The 23,877-nt window shown below is 39.7% G+C and overlaps 2 long non-coding RNA genes across 2 annotated transcripts in view; both read right to left on the reverse strand.

Moving 5' to 3' along the window:
• Positions 1-3,615: 3,615 nt before the first annotated feature.
• LOC128804739 (uncharacterized) lies at positions 3,616-11,518 on the reverse strand. The gene is made up of 3 exons (XR_008436176.1): positions 11,158-11,518; positions 7,726-7,792; positions 3,616-4,287 (listed from the first exon to the last, which is right to left on the reverse strand). It is a non-coding gene; the product is annotated as an uncharacterized LOC128804739 (long non-coding RNA).
• A 4,733-nt stretch (positions 11,519-16,251) lies between these two features.
• The window catches only part of LOC128804740 (uncharacterized), a 106,622-nt gene continuing 98,996 nt past the window's right edge, over positions 16,252-23,877 (reverse strand). Inside the window, exon 4 of the long non-coding RNA XR_008436177.1 lies at positions 16,252-16,304. This is a non-coding gene — a long non-coding RNA (uncharacterized LOC128804740). The remainder of the gene's footprint in view (positions 16,305-23,877) is intronic.

Raw genomic sequence — 23,877 nt, forward strand, 5'->3', positions numbered from 1 at the left:
TTAATTGTACTGTTCTCTGTTTTCAAAATATTTCGATATTTCTAAAATGTGGTGTCAGGTACTTTAGTTAAACTGATATTACCTAATAAGCTGTATTTGAATTCAAATCATCACTTTTTCATATATCTTTAACCATTCCCTGAGTACAACGGACTTATGAATCTTTTGTTACAATCAGTAAAGGAAATAATTTCCCAACACGGCGCATATTTATTCAGGGTTCACAATCCCTTCCATTAATAACTGTAAGTATATTTCTCCGAATTTGTGTTGGGGAAGTTAATGCCCCAAAATCAGCATTTTCCACATCAGCCCCATGGATGGTGCTCAGCCAAAGGCACAGCTGTTTGAGCAGCTCTTTGTGTGGGTTACCAGGGAATGACCACAGAAAGCCTGTTTGTGTGCTTCTCTGGGGGAAGGGCTTCTGCACATGCACTGAAATGTATTTTCTACTCATGTTGTACAATCTCCTTCCAAGTTTTGAATCTCCTGGCACATTTTTATGCATCCTGATGACCTCATCATCATCATCATACAAAACATGTCTTGAAGAAAGAGAAAACAGGTGAAGGCTCAATTTTAATGCTTCCCATTCTGCCCTCACTGCTCCTTCCCACCAGGCTGCCCTCCTTTTCCTCCTCCCTCCCCACTTCAGTTACCCAACAAAAACCAACAAGTGAAAAACTAACCAAGAAAATGTTTCATAAGAAAAAATTCCATGGCACCCTCTTCCTGACACACAAACACACACAAAAGGCAGCTTTAGTAATAACCACAACCATCCAGTAAATCCAAAAAAGCCAACATAATGAACATACAAAAGTGTGAACTGCTAAACTGTGATATTCAGTTAGTTCTTGGCAGAACTCTTTTAAAATAAGTAGGGTTGACACTTGATTAGAAATAGACACTTTTTCTTTCTTTTCCCTTCTCTTTTTTTCTTTCTCTTACTCTTTTCCCCCTTCCACCCCTCCTCTTTCTTTTTTTTTTTTTTTTCACTAGAAATGAATTATATTTGAAGCTCACTGGAGCATAGATAAATGTGAGCTAACATATTTTTAACTTGATTACATTCTGCAGTGATATATAGAGGCACATAGCTACAGTAAGTGATTCCATGGAGAGAAAGGAGGAGGAAAAGAGGGAGGGAGGGGAAAGCCCTCTGCGAATATGATAAGGAAAGCTGGGATGAATTGTGGTCTCTGTTCTCTGTTATCCAAGGGTGGCTAGCTGCTGCTGCACTAAAGGCCTTTATTCCCTGCCTGTGGGAAAGTGGTGGGCGAAGGCTGCATTCTCAGTTACACTGCACATGCAGATTTTAATTAGCTGGATTAAAAACAAGACCGTATCATGTCCTTTAGCAGTATTCTATCTAGAAACAAAAGATTTTCTTTCCTGGCTTCTGCAAGCAGCACAGTACAGCATTAATAAAAAAAAGGTCATGGCAGTTCAAGATGAAAGGTCACACATGATAGAAACTCTATGTGAGGCGGACATCATGTTTATCTCTGTGATAAAGGAGCTCTGTCCAGGCAGGTCAGCATGCCATGCCTCAGCAATAGGAAAATATAAACATATGGAGTGGATAGATGGTGGAATGGGGAGTTTGGAAAAGTGAGTTCAATTGTGGAAGTAGAGAAGGGGCAGGGGGGGAGGAGAGCAATTGCTTGAGAGAGAATATAAGCTGAAAGCATCCACCTTTAAACAGCCAAAGAGGGTCAAAAAGAGCCTGAGATGAAGCCTGGGGTGATGGCTGCAGAGCACAGCTCAGAGCCTGTGCAGGGTGAATGAGCACTGAGCCAGCAGGCAGGGACTACCAGCCCAGGCCACTGGGCTACGTCCTTGCACACCAAAGCCCACTTGAGCATGGCCAGAGCCTGTACCTTTCTTCCACAAAGAGACCATGGACTCATCCCTGGATCGAGCTTCAAGCTCCTAATTCCGAAGCTTCCCTAGACTGAATGCTTGGGCTGAGACTGGGGTTTTTATGTTTTATTTGGACCACCACTACTATTGTGTTGGGGGTTTGTATCTTAGGTTTTCACTGTTTTCTTTTTCTTTAGTGGGGAGCCAGGCTTTCCCCACAGTGAAGGCCAAAGGAATCTGCATGTGCTTCCAAAGGAGAGTTAGCAGCTCTCTAACCTCCAAGGCTTTGCCCTGGAATGCACAGAGCTCTTTCAACACCACTGTTATCAGTAGGAGGGAGATGCAAGACCTCCTCAGTTTCTCACAAGATCAGGCTGCAAAAATAAACACATTGTGGCCTTACAAACCTTAACTGATGCACTGGCCTCAGTAGGACCACTGCCTTATGCAAGCATCCATGGGAGAGGGCTTGAAGACTGAGGGGCAAGACAGAAAAGGGAAGGAAAAGGGAGGCAAAATTAGATAAGGTTAAATGTTCCTCCTCTGCCTTACCATACTTCCTGCTTTTCAAAATCCAGCTCACAGAAAAATTACCAATTTCTGAGTATATCATTCTGAGCAACAACTCGATTCTTTTCTTCATAATATTTTCATTAATAAGATTTACACAGCCTATGCCAGGTATGACTATACACAAGTAGGGCTCTACAACCTCCTTTATGAGACTGACCCATGAATAAGTAAATTATGAAATAGACTTTTTACTCAAAAAGGAACACTGGGTAAAAGCACACAGTCAAGTTCTAATAGTCAGCAAGGTGCTGTACATCAAATGATCACATTAATTAAGAGCACACTCATCCTGTAGCAAACCTGAGGCAAAACATGCATTGCTCTAAATGTTGTTGAAATCAGTACCTGTCAGCTTCAGAAATTCAAATATATGCCTGAGGTCTAAGAAAAGTAAGGGCTAGTGCTAGAAGTTAAATAAAGGCTAGTTTCTGGATAAAGCTATACCTTTTGTTCATTCTGAGCAGCAATTCAGGGTACTAGTTACCTACCAAATTGATAATGCAATGATTAAATTGTCCCAGTTCTGCTGCTGCTGCTGAGATCATTGGAAAATCATGGTTTAATTCAATACACGTAGGTAATTTTCTGTAATCTCAGTAATACAGCATGGCCTAATACAATAATTTTGTACAATGAGCTTTTTAAAACTACTTGGCCTTCACTGCCATTTATCTTCAGAATAGAGAAAAATATTCAGGCATGATTTGCCTGATTCTGATTTATATTGCTGCAGGCTTCACAGAACTGTGAAGTACAGTGTTCCATAGGATAATGAGGGTACCATTGCACAGAGTTAGCTCTAGAAATACAGAGCACGAGTTCTCCACTACCTCACACTGTATGAAGGACTTATCAGGCTTATCCAAAGCCAGCCCCAGAGCTCTGACCATGAAAAGATCCTGGTATAACAACGTACTCATGTCCTTTTTGAAGGGTTTAAAATAAATTGCCTTCCCAGACATATGAAATAAGTTGCCACAGCAATCAAGGGGAGTTTTATGTTCACAACAGTTCAGCATGCTTCTGTGACCTCAAGCAAATGGTGTGTTTGTATCTCAACACCTCATTGCTTTTTACCCCTGTATCCAAACAGGGCGCTGGTCACACAAGCTCTTAGCAACTTGCTCAAAGCCATAGGAGACCCTTCATCAGGGAGGAGAGCTGAAACTGGCTTTTACAGAAGCTCAACTTGTGTGAGAAATCTCTTGGTAGTTCAAAACCAACAAGTTTTGTGCAGGCAACAACCCGATTTTATTACTCTATGAGATTTCAAAAAATTTCAGTGCTCATTTGGTAAAAAATAACATGAGGAAAAGAATCCAAATGTGAAGGAGGTGAACAACCTAATATTTATACTTCTCAGCAGCTTCTGGTTGCTGAGGCCAGAAGGGGTTTCCTGTTGACTCCTGGCAGAATTGCTGAGGTTTCCCTCTGACATTAAATAAACTAAACAAGACCAGCAAGGCGTGGGCCCGAATCCATCCATACCACTAAATTGGTCCCTGGCATGGTTTTGGTGCAAGCCTGCTAATGCTCTTCCAGACAATGCCAAAGCACAGCTTGGGTATTGACCCAAGTCAGGCACCATCTCCAAAAGATATTTTGGAAGTGGCCACCATGACTTGGAGGGCAAGAGAGTTTATCTGCATGGATTCAAGCTCTTTCATGCCAGCTGGCCTCCAGGAAAATTCTCTAATTTTGTTTAACAGTTTAGATGCAGTCAATGTGTCCAGGTCTTCCTTTCCTTCCAGTCTTGCAGAAGCCAGCAGTCAGTGCTTCCAAGCATTGGCAGTGTTACATGGCATTCAGCAGGTTGACAGAAGTGACATGAGTTGACCATGCAGCTCTCTGAAATGCAACAGAGTTAATTATATTTTTAAGAAAAGCAGTATAATTGAGGGAGTAGATCGAAACAGATCCACCGACGTAATAAAGAAACCAAAACAGAAAATTATATGAACAATTGAAAAATGAATAGGCCAATTTGTTTCATATAATTCGAGGCTAGTTCTCCAGTACTATAAAGCTGTCTGCAAAATAAATAAATAAATAAATAAATAAACAAACAGTATTTTAAAACAAATACAAACTGTGATATTATGTAAATTCCAGGTACACTGTTAACAGCAATAAAAATAGAAAGCATTGCTTTAAGTATAACTCAACCTGGTAGATTCTAGAGGGAAGAAAACATTTTTAAACAAAGACCTCCTAGTTTAAAGCAATAATTATCAACATGAAGCTTATATATAGTATATGGCAGCTGTAACAACATTCATACCTCAGTGTGCCTGGTCTTAGGCAGAGCAAGGGAAGTGCTGAAAACAGTAGCATTCCTCATGGATCTGCTCCAGATCCCACAGAAGTCAGAGAGAATCTACACTCCATGCTTGCTTTCACTCTTGGGCAGCACAGCTAATGTTGAGCAAACAGACCACAGATATGTGGCTCTCTCAGCAAGTCAGGCACATAAGAAAAAAATATCTGCTCCGTCCCTAAAGTCAGGGTTTGGGTGAGGGGGAGGAAGAGAAACGCAGAAGTGGCACTACAGGTACCTGGTTCTTTCAGCAGAGTCTGTCTTGCACTGGCCCTGACAACTGTAAAAGCTTAGAAGCCCCTCAAGACCCACTGGGTAAATAACAGTGGAGGTTGTTTCTGGGGCAGAAAAGGGAGTATGGTTTTATTTATTATTATCATTAATATGATGTTGCAAAACATTGTCCCTGCTAGAAGTGATCATAACAAAATATCAAATCATCAAAATGAACATGAGTCTTGGGCTCAGCTGGCTTACATGTTCTGGAAAGGTCATTAGTTTAAAGTTTCTGCTGCTGGGAACTGAGAAACAATGCCATCTCTCAGGAAACAAATCCTTCTTTTTAATGCTGCCCTGCCCTCCTGATGTTCCTACCACACTTCAGATTGTCTTAAGGGGAAAGAGAAGAGAGCTGATCTCTTCTCCAGAGAACATGGCCATTGCACTGGATAAGAACACAAAGGCTGGCTCACAAGGAAGATCATTCTACAGCTTCCCAGTGACAGACTAAGGACTCCAAACAGTGAACTCTGGCGATTTAAGCAGTACACCAGAGAGACATCAAAAGCACATGTGTTCTTCCATATCCTCAGCCTACATGAGCCTAAGATCCTAAAGGAGAACTCCAGCAGACTAGTTATCTACCTAGCAGAGAAGCAGACTGAAAGTTTATTGTGTTCAGCTTGCTCAGCTTTCCCACAGTATTTTGTCTCAACATGAGTCAAGCTAAGAGCACAGATTCTCATTGCTTGATAAGATGCATTCACTCAGATGTTTTTTCCTGCCTACTCTACACTAGGAAGTCAATACGAGGTAAGAAAAGCAGCACAGGAGACCTCCTATGGTGGTGCACATTAAATTGAAGAAATGTGTGCAAACTTACAATCACACTTAGGAGAGATGACAGAATGTAAACTAATTTCCAAGTCATGCCTAAAATTACTAATTCTATCTTTTTAGTTCCTGGGCTTCTGTTTTTAAATTTAACAGCATTTTTTAGATTTAATTTCAGTTTGATGGTATGTATTCCAACCAAAATTATGCTCAGATATGGACTTTGTAAACCTCTGACCTATATTTCTGATCCGAAACCCCAGGATTACCTCGGTAAGTGACAAATCACTAGGAAAAAAAAAAAGCCAACAATCCTCATAACCGATATTAAATGACAAAATAGTGCCACAAATGAGAAACCAAAATAATTTTTGCAAAATATGTTCTCTATGGATGTAGATTTAATAAATATTTACTTTATGGCGTCAGAAGTGATGCTACTGTGGCAAGCCAATGCAAAGAGACTTTGCTCCCAAAGACCTGACACCAGCACTGCTACTGTGTAGCACAGCTTTAAACCTTCACTGAAGCAATGCTGTAAATCAGGACTCATTCCACCAAAGTCAATGGAGCTAAATGACCATAAAACTGGTGTGAGAGAAAAATCAGGTTGTTAACCTCTAAGGAGAGCTTGCACTTGTCTCACAACTTGTGTTTGGTCAGGCTGTATTTTATTCATTCAAAGTGTAAAATGAGAGCCTCAAACTAGGAAATAAATATTTGATTGTAGCTGAGCTATGCTTGATATATTTTCATGATACTAAACTTCTAGTAACTTCTAACTCTCAGTAACTTCTCTGCCCATATCCAATAATATTGCCTGAATTTGAATGGAAGTGTCTGATTCTAACCTCAGACAGCAATTTGCCCCATCTTCTGACTACAGTCTAATGATATGAAAACCCAAAAGCAACTACAAGCTTCCTTCTTTGACCTGGAAGAGAAACATGACAAGGTTTCTCCAGAAACAAGAGAAATTACTTACCTCTCAAATAGTGGTAGTAGATTGATTCTGGTTCTTTTTCTTGGAAAAAACTTTGCAATTTATGTTACACTACTATTGAAAACAGGAAACTGAGGCCAGGAACCAGAACCTCAGAACATCTACCATCCCCTCTACTTTTTGAATACAGGCTTTACTTTCTATTTTATTACTGAGAACATAATTTTTGCCTAAATTTTCAATGGGCTGAGGCACATAATATTGACTGTTGGATTCTGTGGAAGGGATTTCTACTTCAGGAGCACCGAGGCACATTCATTGCACTGTAAGTTCAAAATACAGGTATGAAATTTAGTCTAAACTGCCCTGCAGAGAACATAAAATCCTCTGAATTCAGGTAATATGGCCCTATGAATCCGTGGGCCATGAGAATAAATCCTCCTTAAAATGGACCTTTAAACTCCAAAAGAATGTCATCCCAATGCTCACTATCAATCAGAAAGCACACAGCATGTCAAGAGTCCTTTTGAGGGGAAGAATAACAATGTTGAGGATGTTCAGAATGAATACTGAGCACACCTCTGACCCCTCACCTCCAGAAAGGCATAGCAGAAGGAGGAGAGCTAAAGCAGGGTCCAAGGATTATCTGATGTGTAGAAAAGCTTCTCTACATGGAGAGTTTAGGTGGCAGAGGATTCCTTGGCTTGGAAAAAAAGATGACTGATGAGTAGTTGACATAATATTATTAAAAAACAAGAAAGTATACAGGAAAAAATATTCAGCAGTTCTTAGACCATAAAAGTTAGGCAGACTTACTAGGAGGACTAGTACTTGCTAGACTAGGAAGACCAAGGGAGACACTGTTTTGTTTTATACAGACACTCAGTATTGTATAGGCCAAAACTGTAAAAAAACCCAAACAAAATACAGTCAGATATATTCTAAAAACAAGGACCCATAAAGGGATACTGACCATGGTGTTATGGATTCCTTCACTCTTCCTTTCTTTGCATGTATTTTGATGATGGGATCATTTCACTCTACAGAGATTCCAAAGTTCATATCATTTGATTATTTTTGTTTTAATTACTTAGTATTCCCCACTGTCCAAGTTATATATTAAGATAGCAGATTTACATACCTATTCAATGGAAAAATTATTAACTACGTATTAAGAAACTGAGACATCCAGATCTGGATTCCAGGTTCTTAAATGTTCAGAGGTGTCTGGAACATATTTAATTATTTGTGTTATTAGCTATATGTTGTGTAGTAATTTAATACATAACAGGAAGTATGTGCAAAAATTGTTCAGCATGGAGTTCCTGATTTCTGATTTCCAGCTACATTGTAATTTTAAGGCATTTATTCATGCACTTTGGTTTTGGCCCTTGTGTGCGTAGTGGAAAATCATGATAAAAGAGCCATCAAAAATTTGAAGAAAAAAATCAAGGAAAATACACTTGGGTTTTTTTTTTCTTTTCTTTTTCTTTTCTTCTTTCTTTTATTTTTTTTTTCTTCAATCAGAAATCCTAAAGAGCAAAGGTAAGCCCAGAGTTTTTGCAACTCCAGCCCATAAGCCTCTGTCACTGTACAGAGGGGAGAAATATGTTGCAGAGGAAAGGGAATAAGGCCTGGCCTGGGTCAGCAGGTGCATTTCAAGGGTTTCACTGAGCTTGCACCATGGCTGCCAGGCTATCCTTGCACTAAGTGCCCTTTCCACCCTGTTTCAGTTTCTGTTTTGTCCAGATGTTAAGGAGCTTTCTGTTTTATCACAGGGTAAATCTGGGTTTGGCAGATAGAAAAAAAAAATATAATAAATGTGCATTTCGTTTTCTCTGGGAAATGTAAACAGCATTCACCCAGCCAGCACTACCAGTTAGTGTAACAGCAGAGAAAGCTCTGGTTGAAATCTGGATTTCACCTCCTGAGTGGCACATACAGATGAAAAAAGTAAAATAATTACTTTGGAAAGGCTCATCCATTTATCTTGCTGGCACAAAGACCTCCTTTACTTTATTTTATGGGATCTTAAGCATCTTGATTCCCCTTTTTGATTAGGTAAAAAAAAAAAAAGATGCTACTATGTAAAAAAAAAAAAAAAGCAGCAAACTCTAAAAGCATTCAGAGAGGGAGCAGTAGCTTTAGCCTTCTGTTTGTGCAATTCCAATAGGTGTATTTAAATGTAAATGCTACCCTTTCACCCTTGAGCCACCTATTCTTACAGCCAGCAGAAAGAGAGCATTCATGGTATAATGTCTTTATGAGGACAGATCTTACACTTAATTTCTCATGTGAATCCAACTCTTTTATAACACATTTTTGTGAGATTAAAAGAACAATATTAGTCTAGTGGCTCAGCAGCCAGATCACTGCTCTGTCACATGGGAGACGTGGGTTCAAAGGGATGGCAGGCAACTGTGCAGGGAAGTGCTTGATGGAAACTGCAGCCACAGAAAGATTCAGTCCTCCACTCTCACAGAATTGTTTAACTCCACATTATCTCCTCCCTCGGGCCAGACAGAGCCTCTCTCTCTCTCCAGCTCCTTACTGGAAACCATCCAGCTGCTGCTCCCTTACACAGAACTATTGGAAGGGTTTGAGACCCCAGCTCTTTAAACCATTTTCATTAGCCTGCATTTGCACAGTAGGGAGGATTTTTGAGAAGAACTTTCTGAGGATGCATTTCCAGACTAAGTCGCTTTGCCTGCCCAGTTTCACCCAGTGCCCATGGAGTTATCCGTGCTCGTGGCATGGCTGCACTGCACAGCCCACGGATGTGCTGGTAAGAGTGACAGTGCAGCTCAAATCCTGATATGTCAGGGCAGAGTCTCACAGAACCTAGGGAGCCCTAAGTGCTCTGTATTAGGAGATTTATTTCTTAAGTAGGGAAAAACCTCAGTCCATTTTGGCTAAGCAAGTTGAAAAATAAATTACTTAAGCACAGGCCAAGAAAACTGTATCTTACTTTATCCCTACTGAATCAAAATAAGGCATAATTTTTTTTTTTCCCAAATAATCTTTTTGCCTCAGTCTGGAACATGCTTACATGTGCCAGACATCGGACTTTGGCTTCATGACACCTCCATGAAGGAATAAATACATTTTGAAGCATGGCCCTAAGGCAGCTGCAAGACAGCTGTGCTGTGCTGTGCACCAGTGTATGTCCAGCCCTCCTGATTAGTAGAATTATTATACTTTTTGTGATGCTTCTCAGAGGACAGAATGATAAGAGATCTCTGTGCAGAGTGACATTCAAATGCTTAACAATATGATATTTTTCTCTTTGGACCTTACAGCCCAAGTACAAGCCATGTTATTTTCTCCTTCTTTAGCAGCTCTGTGACGCAAGACAGAGAGGTCGGTGTATGCGGCAAGCACCACCACCAATGTCAGGCATCCCACTTACTTCCCTCACTTCCCCTTCCCTTGATACAGAGCATATGTTTCATTGTGGCACCAAGCACAGGAAAACTGAGGGGAAATAGCCTATTATTTTAGGAGGTGCAGGACTAAGCACCTGGAACAGTGAAGTACTTGGAAAGCACTTCTGTAAATGTTTTAGGCTGCAATATGTTAAACAATTAAGAGGTGTTGGTATTTCTCTGCTCAAGGGCATTTAAACAGGGAAGTTCCCGTTAAAGGCACCAGAGCAGAATGTGTATGGTCATGCCCTTTAAAACAAAAACTACCTGGTTTTCCCCCCCTTTTCAGCAAAATGTCCAAATTTCAGCTGACTTGCTCTTTCAGCAGAAGAAATTAAGCAAGATTATTTTAATGCTGCTTTAGATTGTTAACGCCTCAAAAAAAAAAAAAAAAAAAAAATCAAAAACGAAAAGGAGGGCGTGGGGGGGGGGGGGGGGGGGGGGAGGAAAAAAAGTCCAAAGAATAGAATCAGTTACATTGAAAGCTCAATTCAGGTAATTTAGAAAATTGTTTTGCTAATAACCTTAATGCATTGCTTGTTTACCCAGGACTGTCAGCACTACAGGTTACTACAGGTTAGTCAGTAAATTGCTGATACCAGCTACAACCAACCCTGAAGAAATCCTGCATCTCTTACGTCTTTGCTTCTATTTTCCTGACAACAATACATGAGTCGCTATGCAACACCAAATTAGCATGAAGGAATAAGAACTTAATACTGACATTTCTTAGCCAAGAACATAGTCAAAATTAAGTGCAATTAATGAATGCTTAGTTAATTCTTAGAAAGCTCTTCTTCATGCTCTTTACAGCACAGTGAAATGTAAGTTCTTTCAGACAGGTACACAGAGAGAGACATGCTTACACATACATACATGCCCCATGCATAGGTTACCTATATACACATATACACATTTAGATAAATTCCAAATAGACAAACTTTAGGAAGCTTTGTAAGAGAAACAAGAGAAAAAATTACCTACTGGTCTCTATAACACCAAGTCTCTGGAAAAACTTCAGAATTGCCTGTTCAAATATTTTCTAAGATTATGTTAGCAATCGTTTTCACCAAAATATTTTTCTGACCCAAAAAATAAAGACTTGATAGAATCTTAAAATTGTTAAGAGTGGAAAATGCCTGCTTCAAGTTTCTTGTAAGAAAACAAATATAGGAATTGGCAACTTCTGTGCAGTTTTAGCTCCGAAGAAATTATGTCAGGCTTTTGCTTTTATCACTTATCTCAGGGCAGCCCATCAGAGTAACAAGAAGAAAAAAAAAAAATATTAAAACTTGGTGAGTTACTGGAATCTTCTGGAACTGAAAACTATACAGATGGTCTGCAACATATTTGTATAGAAGATGCTCAATTGTTGACGGGTTCCCAACTATTATAGTGGCATGGTAAGGAGGCAGATACTGGGCACTGAGCACTGAGCAACTGTTGTCACTGAGCCTTCCCCTCTTGGCTGCATCCCCACTTGCCCAACGAGCAGTTTTGGTCTCCCAGAGCAGAGACAAAGGTTGCTTTGGAGAAGCTGGGAAGCCTAAGAACACCATGTAGATTTAGGACTGGATAGGAGGTATTGTGCGGAGGCCATGCCCATTACTCATCCGCTGGCAACGGGCTCTCTTCCTTTTGTCTGGAAAGACGGTAAACTTTCAATGCCATCTGAAAACAGAAGGCCTTTCACAGAGTGCAAGAACTCTGCCATCTCAATCATGTGAAAATATTGTAAACACTTTCCCAGCCCCCATTCAGCTGTCCAAAAAAGCAGAGTTAGAAAACACCAAACAAAACAGGAAAGAAAGAAAAGGGTGTGCATTGCGCACTTCGCTTTAATTTATATTTCTTACTCTGAATAGGAATTTTTCTTGGAATTTCCCTTTTTTTTTTCCTTAATGTTAGTGAACAAGTTAAGTAGCTATTATAGAGAAAAAGCAGTTAAAAGCCTATTCTATGTTTTATTTAGAGGAGAAAAAAATAGGTCCAGTGCCCGGCAGTTTCTCTCCAGCAGAGCAGCTCTCATATTTCCTTACAGCCCCTGCAAGAAAAGATTTCAAATGTGCTATGGGACTTGAATTTCTCTTTCAATACTTAGGTTGACCCACCTCTGTGAACTTTTTCCAGGAGGGTCTTCTCCTCAAACATTTAAACATCACAAGTGTTGTATTACTGATACACCACAACATGTACAGAGTGGGAAGGGAGTCACATTCACAAAGAAGACTATGTTCAGAAAATACCTGCATGTGTGTACATATATATGTTTATATGTATATCAAACATACAATATAAGCAAAAGTATACCTGTCATTTGCACAAAATTCTTAAACTACTGGTTTGCCTGATGACACCATCTATGTACATTGTGCTCTTGCACTATACCCTTAACTCTGGACAGTTGTTTTCACAGATGCTTTCAGCACATCACTTAGTTATGTGAAAGTGATGTAGTTCCTTGCTCAAAAAAGGTTGTGTTCATTCCGCTGAAGCCAGGGACTACTTGAAATTTCACAGTAACTTTTAGCCATGGTAACACATTAGCACCACAATTCTTCACTATTTGAAGTATGAGGTTTTCATTTAGATTGGTCAACTTAACACCAGAGGGACAAAGAAAAACAGCTCTGCTGTGGGAAATACACTTTGTTCCTTTTTGTTGAGTTTGGTCCTAAGTCAAATCTGAACAGAGCACAAGTAGGTAAGCCTGGATGTATTCCTGTTCCCTCAAAGGCAAACACTCTGCTCCTAACCTAGGAAAGGGTCAGCTGTCATCTGTGACTTCCAGAAGGATATATCACTCCTATCTTATTTCTTGTGAGTGTTTAACAAATAGTGCACACTGATGGAAATGAGTCCAACAGTCCAACAGGACAGTGAGAACTGATAGCTGTAGGAGTACATCATGTACTGGGCAGGCTCTTTTACCTTCACTCTCTGCAAATGCAGACAGTTTGCATAAGTAAGAAAGAAGACTTTCTTACTTAAATAGACTGATATGACATGTCTTACACACACACCATGAGAACACAGGCTCATAGGTTGGAGAGTCAGGAAAAGTAGTTGCCAATATCTGAAGGAGGGGTTGATAAACTACTCAACATTATGAATTCTCAAATGCATTCCTCAGTACTGCCTTGCACATGCTATCTCAATACTCCCCTCCTTCCCTCTGCATTTTATAAAAAGAAGCTGCAATAAATTAGAATTTTATGAGACTCCAAATAAAAACCTCCACTAGAATTGAAAACAAGACATGGATGTAGAAGCATATGGAATGTTTATGAGAGCAGAGGAAAAAGAAAAATTATCCCAAGGCAATAAAAAACCTGTCTGACTCTTGGTCTTCACAAACCAAGAATTACTAGAGACAGATGAAGTTTTGAGCAATACAGTACTGGTACATCTTCCAGAAAAGGACATTCTAGTTTTTTTTTTATTCTTCTGATGCAAGGCAGCCTGGTAAGAAATACTCAAAGGCACATTTTCTGAAATTTTTTATAAAACACTTCAAAGTTATACATGGACATGAGATACCTTTCTGCTTTGATCCTTGGTATAAGGCTAACCAAGCAGAAGTGGCTTCCTGGCCTTTCATACAGTTTTCTTGGGAACTAAACACTGCACCCTCTGAAATCTTGCACTAGCATTTTAAGTTTTTATGGAATAAGGCAGTTTTGTTTAATTTACATTTTCGTCTTTGTTCCAAACCTCAGAGTGATTAATTCTGGCCACTGTATATACAGTTTTATTCCTAATGCTTTTTTCTTTCCACTACTTCTCCCATCCTCACTATTCCCTGCTTCCAGAATGGTGTGGGTATGGGATGTTGTTTAACTAAATGACAGAGTGGCTATTAAGAATTGTTTTGCTTTATTTTTAAATACAATACTCCACATTCTAGATATTTCCACCAAACACAGCAGTTTAAAAATGAAGAATTGTGAAAGCAATGAAATTTGGGTTTGGTTCTAAATTGCCAAAAAATACTCTAAGAATTTTTAGATTTTTCCTCTCTAAAATGACTGAAACCTAGGGGCTAAGTTATAGGGATATTGTTTAGCATCTTATGTTAGAAGTGAAAATCCTGTAGTACATTTTGTTCTTTGAAAGTAAATGCAATTTGGACTCAGTGCCCAAATAAAGCCTCTGAATTTCTAATTTTCATTTATACAGGATACAAATGATACTGACCCATAACAAACTATATGGTACTGGCTTAGAAGTATACTGATTAGAAGTATGCTAAACTGATCAGTTGTGAAATGGTTAAAAGTTGTAGTCATTAAATCATCTTTGCTTCTGATACCCAGTTAAAAATTAATTCAAAGTGTGTTCAAGTGTGTGCAATGGATGGCAAGGATTGCTCATCACGCCACATCCATCAGCTGCCAAAGGCAAAGAAGTTCTGGAAAGAAGTTGAGAAAACAAAGTTGAGGACATCCCATATCAAAGTGGGAGATGTGTTTTTACAGCACAGACAAGCTCATGGTCTGGGGAGGTGGTGTTTTTACAGATAAACTGTAGAAGCTGCCCAGGGCTCTGTGTTCATAAGATTCACTCTGTCTTGGAAACCAGAATGTACCTAAACATCATAGAAACAAATATCTGAGGCTACCTGGGGTTTTGCACCTTCTTTTCGATACAATCTTACTGAAACTCAGGAATCCTCTCCTCAGTGCTATGACTTAAGCAAACACCACTGAAATATCATTCTCTCAAAAGAAAACCAAACAATATTGTGACACACAATTATTAAGAGCCCTTGTTTGCATGGTACCTTACAGAAGTTGAGAATTAAGATTCTTTGGTCTTCTTCTACATTAGAGAGGAGAGGTGATGAGAGGAGAGACAAGATATTCAGAACTTGAATAGGATTGTGCTGACTTCTATTTTATTAGTTTTGAATGTTCTTTTTTATTTTTCTTATTTCAGCCCAGTCCCTGGTTTCCTGTGTGCAGTCCCACTAACTCATTCAAGACATTCTCCTCTGGTATCTGCAGAGATGGCAGAATATCACAATTTTCAGATATTGGACAAGATATCCATAATTATTCAAAGATGGGCCTATAAACTCAACTACTGAGCAAAAACAAACTATACACTTTCCTTTATGCCATAGAGGATGAACTTACACAATTCTACAAGAATTGTTATTAGTGATTTGAACCTAATGACAAAAAGTTTGTTTTCTCGTCATTTATTACAATAGCTGTAACAATTCTGACCTTTTTTCAGAGACCATTCCTAATAATTATTCTTCCACTCTAATTATTTTGCCATACAAAATACTCATACCTAAACACGGCAAAAATTAAGAGCACTACAGGGAAAATCAAGCAGTCCTGGGAGTCTATTAAGATCTTGTGGATGCCAATCCCAAGCAAAGGCTGAAGCATGGTGCCTAGCTAGAGCTCACACCTTTCAACAATGGTGACAAGTGGCCATGAGTCCCTCCCTGAGGCACTCAGCTCTGGGTGGAGCACAAGGGACCAGTAGCCCCTTCATCTCTAAGGAGTCTCCCAAAAGGAGGGTGGCCTGAAGTTCATCATTGTGGATCAATTCCACAGTTTCACAAGGCAAATCTTGACTCTGTTCCCTTCACACAGTTCATGTTGCCTGCTGCCCCAAACATCTCTATTTCCCCCTCTCTGTAAGAGAAGTCTAAACACAGCTGTCAAGTTCTAAAATCAGCATCAAAGCTCAGTAAAAGCAAGAGGGGAAAACAGTATGCTTTGTTAAACAATACTGCCTCAGATCTCAAAGGGTTATATAATGAAAGTAATACTCACTTTGAGTTCTGTCTGTGGCAAGCATTACCTAACATCCTCAGTCAGAACCCCACTGTTTATGAGGTGATGAGAAAAGAATACAGCTCCCTCTTGTCAGTAGGACAACTCCACTGCCCTGCAGGAAATTTTTTTGCTATATTTCAGATGTATTGAATCTTCTAGACTTTAGAAAAGTAAAACATGCACTGTGCACTCTGGAGCCATCACCTCTCTTGGTCAGTTCATAGGTTTAGCAAGGTCATAGCAAACACTCTTTTACATCATAAGTCTTACCTTTAGGCTGTTTCACTCCTCCTCAGGAACCAAAAAGGATTAAAACAGGTTTAACAAACCTGAAATAGAAATATTTATGTTTGGTACCATTGGTATTTCTAAACATTTCTCATTTCTTCCCTTTCCCACTGATACCAATTCCCAGTCTTTGAGCCATGTGAAGTAGCTTAAAAGTTACTTCTCAGGGAAAAAAAAAAAAAAAAAAGTTTGTCTGCTAAATCACCCCACACACATAATTAAAGCTTTCTGTTACACTACAGCTATTACAATTACCACTGTGTATGTCTATATATGATATATTTATGTATTTGTGTGTTACATATTCATTTTGTCCCATACAAGTCAGCTTTCTTTTTTCTTAGTTTATAGACATCCATTTTTATGCTTAGTATGAATCCTTATGATTGTCTAATATGATCATCTGTTTAATGTAAGCTACTGAATTCACCAGTTTGTTGACATACTGATATCAGTATATTCCTTTAAACTCCAGTAAAGATGCAGTAACTCACTTGAACAACTTTTATTGGCAAAATCCATTTGTCCTCTCAGCTGAGCAGGAAGAGAAGCTTAGAGTTGACATCAGAGATACTCAGTGCCTGCTTTTCAGGAATCTGAGGTGAGCATGGTCTTCTCCACAGCCTCCCCAGTATTTTTCTGGGAAGGGTCCTGAGCCACTGTGTTGGCTCAGAGGCAACAGGTTCAGGAAGAAAAAATAAGTATATTGAATGGCACAAGAGTTTTTTTTAACACCCAAATGAACAGGTGAGTTTTGGCCTAAAGGGTCCCCAAGTGGACAAATCAACCCCAACATTTGCCTGTGCAGCAGGATGGATGCAGCCACTGGAGGAGTGAGAGACATTTTAGGGCCCAGGCAGGAAGAATGTTAGGATTTTAGCTGATCTTCAATAAAACAAAAGTGGAGGAATGAGGGGAAAAGGATTACTTTTCTCTTGGTACAAAATAGCTACTCTAAGGTGTCACTTTTCACAGTCTACCCTAAATAAGCATCCCAGGCCATCACCCAAATAAATATGTGATTTGTGTATTCCAGAAATACAAACACTTTCACCAAAATAATTCTTTCCATTCATTCCATTTCCAGTTTCTTCACCAGAGAGGGATTGTAAAAGGATGAGCTCCCTGGGACTATTTCCCCATCTGTGACATCATACACAAAGCACCTTATCTCTGCAAAATGACTTGAGGTCTGCAGAGGAAAAAAGTAAACACACACACCACCCTCATCTCCTCCTCCCAGTGCTTGGGCAGGCTTCTAAAACTCAGCCTGGCCTTTGCTGTTATGCCCAGTTTGAACCCAAGGAAATTCCAATGCACTCCTCTTCCTGAGGCTTTCATTTATTTAAACAGGTAGGGACCAGGATCTCTGTGCTTCCCAAAGTGCTGATGCAGCTGAACCAGCAGCTACAGGTATCAATTAAGAATGTGTAATGGGACAGGAGAAACACAGCAGCCCTTTCTAGAGCTTAAGTGCTGGCTAAGTCAAAAACATTGCTCAGATACTCTATAACTTTCTTAACTCAGAAAACCATTAGCTGGCATTGTTGCATAAACTCAACAACAATCTTTTCTTTAAGTCTATCCCACCATTCTATTATCTGTCATTAATTTTCCATATGTTCCCCTCACCACTGCTCTTAGGCTGGGTTTGGTTTACAGGGTTGGATCAGATTTCTTTACAAGCCAGGACATTTGCTGGTTTGCTTACTAGCTTGAGGCCAGTTATGTTTGAGTGAGGCCCAAGCAAAACAAGTAAGATCTGGTGATGTTCCAGTGAGTAGGCACCAAATCTACATGATCCAAGGTTGTTGTTTTTTAAAAGTTTTAAATTTTTCAAGTAGAAGGTTTTCCATTATTTCAAATTATTTTTTAAAATTTTTGTTTTAGGGTTAACAGCTTGTGGCTGATACTTGCTCAAATGTTGCAGCATCCCTCTTCTTATAATAAAGCAGAACTTTATGTTCTGATTTCTTTGCACTAACCATAAGGCAAAAGTTTCTCAGTTATCTATACTTTCAATCACAGATGGGCAAATGCATCAGTATATTTGGAAAAGAGTAGCTGATGAGAAGAAGATGAATAAACCATTTTGTTTCTAGTCTTTCTACAGAATAATGAAGTCTAGTGTTTGCAACTCTTTCTTTCAAACACAGTCAGTTCATGTAAAACCCTTTAATTCAAATCTGATTTCTAGAAATATTCCTTATGCTGTCACAATATAAGTCAATAAAAAATTAAAAGTGAAGTGTCCTTCCATCCAAGCCTTAAAAATAAATTGAAGTGTACCCATATAATCACTGATACAGTAACTATATCCTGGATTATTTCATTCCTTTTCTCTCCCTCCTTCTAGTTTTATTATTCTCAGCACATCTGAAATGTATCTTAAATGCTTTGGGACAAGGACTATTGTAAACTGCCAAGAATACTTGGGGCCCTATGGAAGTGCTGAAATAGAATTCAAAAAGTAATTTGACACTGAAGGACCTTCAGACCTTCGAAAATCCCCAATTTCATATTCCCCACTGGATAGGCACAGAAACTTACAGTAGCAGAACCAGAGCACAGTCCAAATGTGAGACAAAATGAAAATACCAGTATTATATACTGTGTTTCAGGCTGAGTCAAATGCAGGGTATCATGCTAGTAAGCAGCAGTTTGAACATATCCTGAATGCAAAGGGGTTCTTTCAAAAGTATATGTCTTGTCTGTTCCTAGCTGGTGCAAAGACATTCCCCAGGGTTTTGCTCCATAAATTCCAGTATGGTGTTATAGATGTTGTAGCAGATGTTATATGAATGCTGCACATAAATATCAAAATGTCCATATTGTTATTTTTAGAAGCACTTATCAAGGTAAGCAAGCACAGACCCTGTAAAGCTAAGCATTTACATAAATACAGACAAATATTTTGCTCTGGACACAAGCAATGTTTAGGCCCTACATGGCTGAAAACCACAGCTCCTGACTTCCAGGAGTGTGCTTGCATGCTGGGATCCAGAGGTTTGGGAAGCAGAGAATACAGACATCCCAAACAGAAAACTGAGCAGGAGCTGCTGAAGTGAGCCATTAGGAAATGCAGAAGGTATTAGAATTAGCTTAAGCCTCTCTGGAATTTAGTCACCTATCTCCATGCAGGGATTACCATCCTCCTCCACTGCTAGCCAGACCTCCTCCACCACAACAATAAAGGAGTGGGTGCTGTTGCTGCCAGACTTGCTTTCAGCAATCAAGTTACAACCAGAGCACTCCATCAGACTGCAGGAGAGCTGGGCTCACTTCCCTCCAGGCATCAGAATCTGTATTTTCCCCACCTATGCTGAAAACCATCATGCTATAGGTTATCCTGCTCTAGAGAGTTCCTCCTTTTCCTTCTCTTTTGGCAAGTTTAGGAAATGAACCCAACAAAACTGAACATCATATTAAAACTTTTTTGTTTTTCTCCTTCACATTTAATAATCTTAGAGGGACAATTTATTAACTATATAAGGTTATTTACAAAATAACAGCAAATACTTCTTTAAATACTAATATCCTAAATTGCGAGTGTTTCCCCACAAAGCAAATTAGGGTTTGATGAAGAAAGGGTTAAATAAATAATCCAGCATAGAGATGAGAGAGTAACTACCATAGTCAGCCCTCTCAGGCGCTAGAAGTATTCTGCACAGCCCAGTAGCTTGTCCAACCACATCACAGAGACATCCCTTTTTCTTATGTTTGCTTTATGACTTTTACATGTAAAAATGTATGTACATGTGCTACATGGGGAAGAAGGGAAGGAGACTGGAAGAAAAGAGCCTCAGTGATGAAATGAAAAAGATCATCTAGGAAAAGACAACTTTGCAAGTCATTGGCAAAAGTGCAGTTTTTTGGTTACTTTGCCATGTAATAGGTTGGACAGAGAAAATAAAGGGAAGAGAGAGGAGTCCACATACTGATGTCACTGAAATATTTTCAGAGGTCAGAACTACTGTGGAACTACCAAAAAACACCATCCACCACTAAATGTGGAGTTGAACAAGAAAAGAAAAGAGAAAATTAGAGGAGATAGCTGGGAAAGAACAGTCACAGAAGCCAAGAAAGGGCAAGAATTCAAAGAGTTGGTAGGGTGAACAGAGAGAGCAAGTGATAGGTAAAGAAAGATGAGGTTGCAGAATAGACCTGTGACTGGATCAGGAAAATCCCAGTAGGGGATTAACTACACACTAGGGGTTTCTGTGCTTAGGTACAAAAAGCTTTACAAGCCAGATTTTTGGCAAAACTTCATGAGTTCCACACTGGAATAATTAAAATAAAAGCTGTTCACTGAAGTTATTTTTGGTGGGCATGTTTGGATCAGAGAGTGGAGTTGTTGAGCACAGTATAATACATGCCAAAAGCCCTATTATGTGCCTGCCACTAAACTCTGCCATACTTGGAAATGTGTTCAAAAACTGTGGTAGAGAGTCCTTACTGGCTTCACACTTGAAAGACAAACCAATGCTACACATTTAGTTGGAGGTCGCGGCACGGGTCCCGGGACATTTCTGCTGGCGGTGAGGGCCCTCTCAGGGTTGAGTCTGAGCAGGGAGACATTTGCTCTGGAGCAGACCTTGGAGAGGGCAAGGGAGTAGTCTAAATTGGCTATTCCTACTCAAAATTCGTGTGTATATATATACATACATATATATATTCTAGAGTGACAGGGGCACAGAACGAAAGGTTATATATACCATGTGTTGCTATACCATGTAGTGACCCTCCTAGGTGATGAAATAGGGTGCTTATGCCAAACATCCCTTCACAGCTGAAATAGGCAGGCAAACTAGATGGTAAAACATTAAGACCTATTAGAAAAATATCACTCCATTCAGGTATAACATTTTTGTTTTCTTGCAGTGGAGTTCCTCAAAGGACCCTGCAGAGAAGCTGGGTGCTCTTCTGAGTGTTCCTTCACCATAGGCTTTTTTCCTTGAAAAACCACATAATACTAAAGTTCCTGTAACTGGAGACCAACGGGATACAAAACAATTCCTAAGAAAACAGCCATGAACCAGAAATTTCAGAGGAGTTCACGGAAGGCACCTTTGGATTAAGGATGTACCTGGCCCAGAACCTAATCATTGTTTGTATGGGAACGTTGTAGACTTTTAAGCAAATTCAAACTTCTTTAAACACAAACACCAGGTATAGGGCTTGAAGTGGCTAAAACAACCTGATACATTGCAACAAACAACTGTCACTATCAATCTACCAGGGAGCACAGCCTCCTGAGAGCACAAAAACAGGGCACATACCAAATTTCCTAGTGGAATTATATCCACAGTACAGTACTGCTTCTCCCCTGCAGTTGACCCACGCCAGATATATTTTCCTCAAGAATGTCTCCTTCCTTCAGCACCCAGCTCCTGATAACTCACAAGAGCAAACTGCCTTCCTTTTCTGTGAAGGTTTTTCTTTTTTTTTTTCCTCGACACTGGACAATGCAGGTTGACTCTACTTCCTTTATGCAAATACAGCCTCCAGACAAAAACTTTCCAAATCAGGCTATTACTGAAAGAGAAAAATAAATAATCTGAGAAGGTTCTTTAAAAAGAAAGAGAAGAGTTACATACATTTATCTGTTCAGTGGGGGGGTGGGGTATGGTAGTGGTTGTAATTTACCAAATTCTTCTTTAAGTGACTCAGAGTCTCTTAGCATTTTACTCAGCCATGAATGTGTTAACTAGCATGTGTGAGGCCTGAGTTCTTATGAACTGTTGCATTTCTGTTATCTGAAAGCTAAACACTGCATTAAGAAAGTCCAAATGGTGGCTTCATCCTCAAAATGACAGCAGAAAGAAAAATATTTGCACTTTTCCCCTGCAGGGGAAGACTGGAAGGGAGAAGTTCTCTCAAGACACTCCTTTATTCTTTTGATAGCAAGATCTGTGCTTCTGAGACTGCCTCCAGTCACATGTTACTAATACACCAGCTTCTCCTGTCTGGAGCCCATGCTGCAAATATTGTTTTTCCCAGAAATCACAATGTTCATTGGCTTTATTTTGTGAACACCAGACTCCCTCTGCTCCATACCCCAGAAAAATCTCAGGTTACTGCTTTTCAAAGCTCAGAAGCTATACAGCAAAGTTGTCAAACCTGGGATTTGTCTAGAGTTTGCAAACCAGAGCCAAAGTCTTCCTCCAGCTGCACCATATAGCTCTGATACACCCTCCGTCGTCATGGAGGTTATTTTGTAGATCAGAAAAAACAATCATCTCAGTCACTGATCTTTTTTTCTGTCCAGCAACTGAATCCGAGGCTTCTGGGGCCAACTACGTTTTCCTAAAAATGCAGTCTGGATTCAGACAAACTGTTTTCTCCGACACTGTTTCTCACTAGCTTTAAAAAGTACAAAAACATCTATACAAATAAGCTCATTGCCCTCTCTCAAACCTTCTTACCTTGAAATACTCATTTTCTGCAACATCCGCTTGAAATCTTAACTGCTGGCTTAGGCTGTGCTGATCCATAGTGCTCTCTTGGTACTCCTGCCTCTTGTCTGTGTTCATCTCCTGACTCCTCTTGCACTGTGAGTTCTTTTGCACAGCGATTGCTTTTATCTTTTTTCTCACTTTGGACAGGAACAAGCACCATCAACCTAAGCACTAAGCTGATATAAAGGATCAACAGGGAAGACAGCTTTGCTTTGTTTATGAATGGCTAGTCTCTTCATGACATGTTGAAGTTCATTGTGCACAGATAGGAAGAATATTACTTGTACTATAGGCATTAAACATCAAATCTCCAATGTTCAAAATTAGAAATTACTGTGAATCCTTTGACCTCTTGTTAAAATTCACCACACCTTAAGAACAATCTTCTTTTGACATAGAGTAAGTCATAAATACCACTTCCAAATAGATCTTTTCAATTTCTCTCTTTTCAGCTTCTCCTACCTGGAAAGAAGTATTGATTTTGAAAGATTCAGGGGCCCCAGACTTTGGGCCAGATTCTGTTCTCCTTGGCAGGTCTGTAAACCAGTAGCAAGTCCTCTGACCAAAGCTGAGCCCCAGGAGGAGAGAACAGCATTTAATACTTCTGGTCCCATACTTTGCTATATTGTCACCTCTCTCCACAGCCTCTTTAAAACTCAGCCCCAGAATACCTGGCAGTTTCTGCTGTCCTGAGCACTGTGAATAGCAGGTGCTTCCATCAGCTCCCTCGCACTTCCAAGGGGCTGTCAGCAGGAATGGCACAGCAGCTCCAACACTGGGCCTGTCTCTGTCTGATTTGGCAAAGTCACCAGTGATAGACTCCCTGCTGCCTTACTTATTTTCATGGTGCAGGAATATAAGTTACTGTGGTAAGACTTTCCACTGAGTGGAAGACTCCCAAGCTGGGTCTTAATTGGTTTTCATTTCTTGCTAGCAGGGCCTGGGTGCAGTTTACACAGACTTGCTGATGGGCTCCCACATTGAAACCAGCCAGCCAGTTTGCACAAGTCTCTCCTCCTAAAGTATGTGTAATTTATTTGAGCTGATAGAGAGGATAAGAATCAACTGTCTGTTTCCCAGTTAATAAAAAACATACAATGAGAGCAGAACTCTGCCAGCATATCTTGTTTACCCAAAAACGTTTGGCATTAAATGT

Source organism: Vidua macroura, chromosome 3, assembly GCF_024509145.1.
Source record: "Vidua macroura isolate BioBank_ID:100142 chromosome 3, ASM2450914v1, whole genome shotgun sequence".
Taxonomy (NCBI): Eukaryota; Metazoa; Chordata; class Aves; order Passeriformes; family Viduidae; genus Vidua; species Vidua macroura.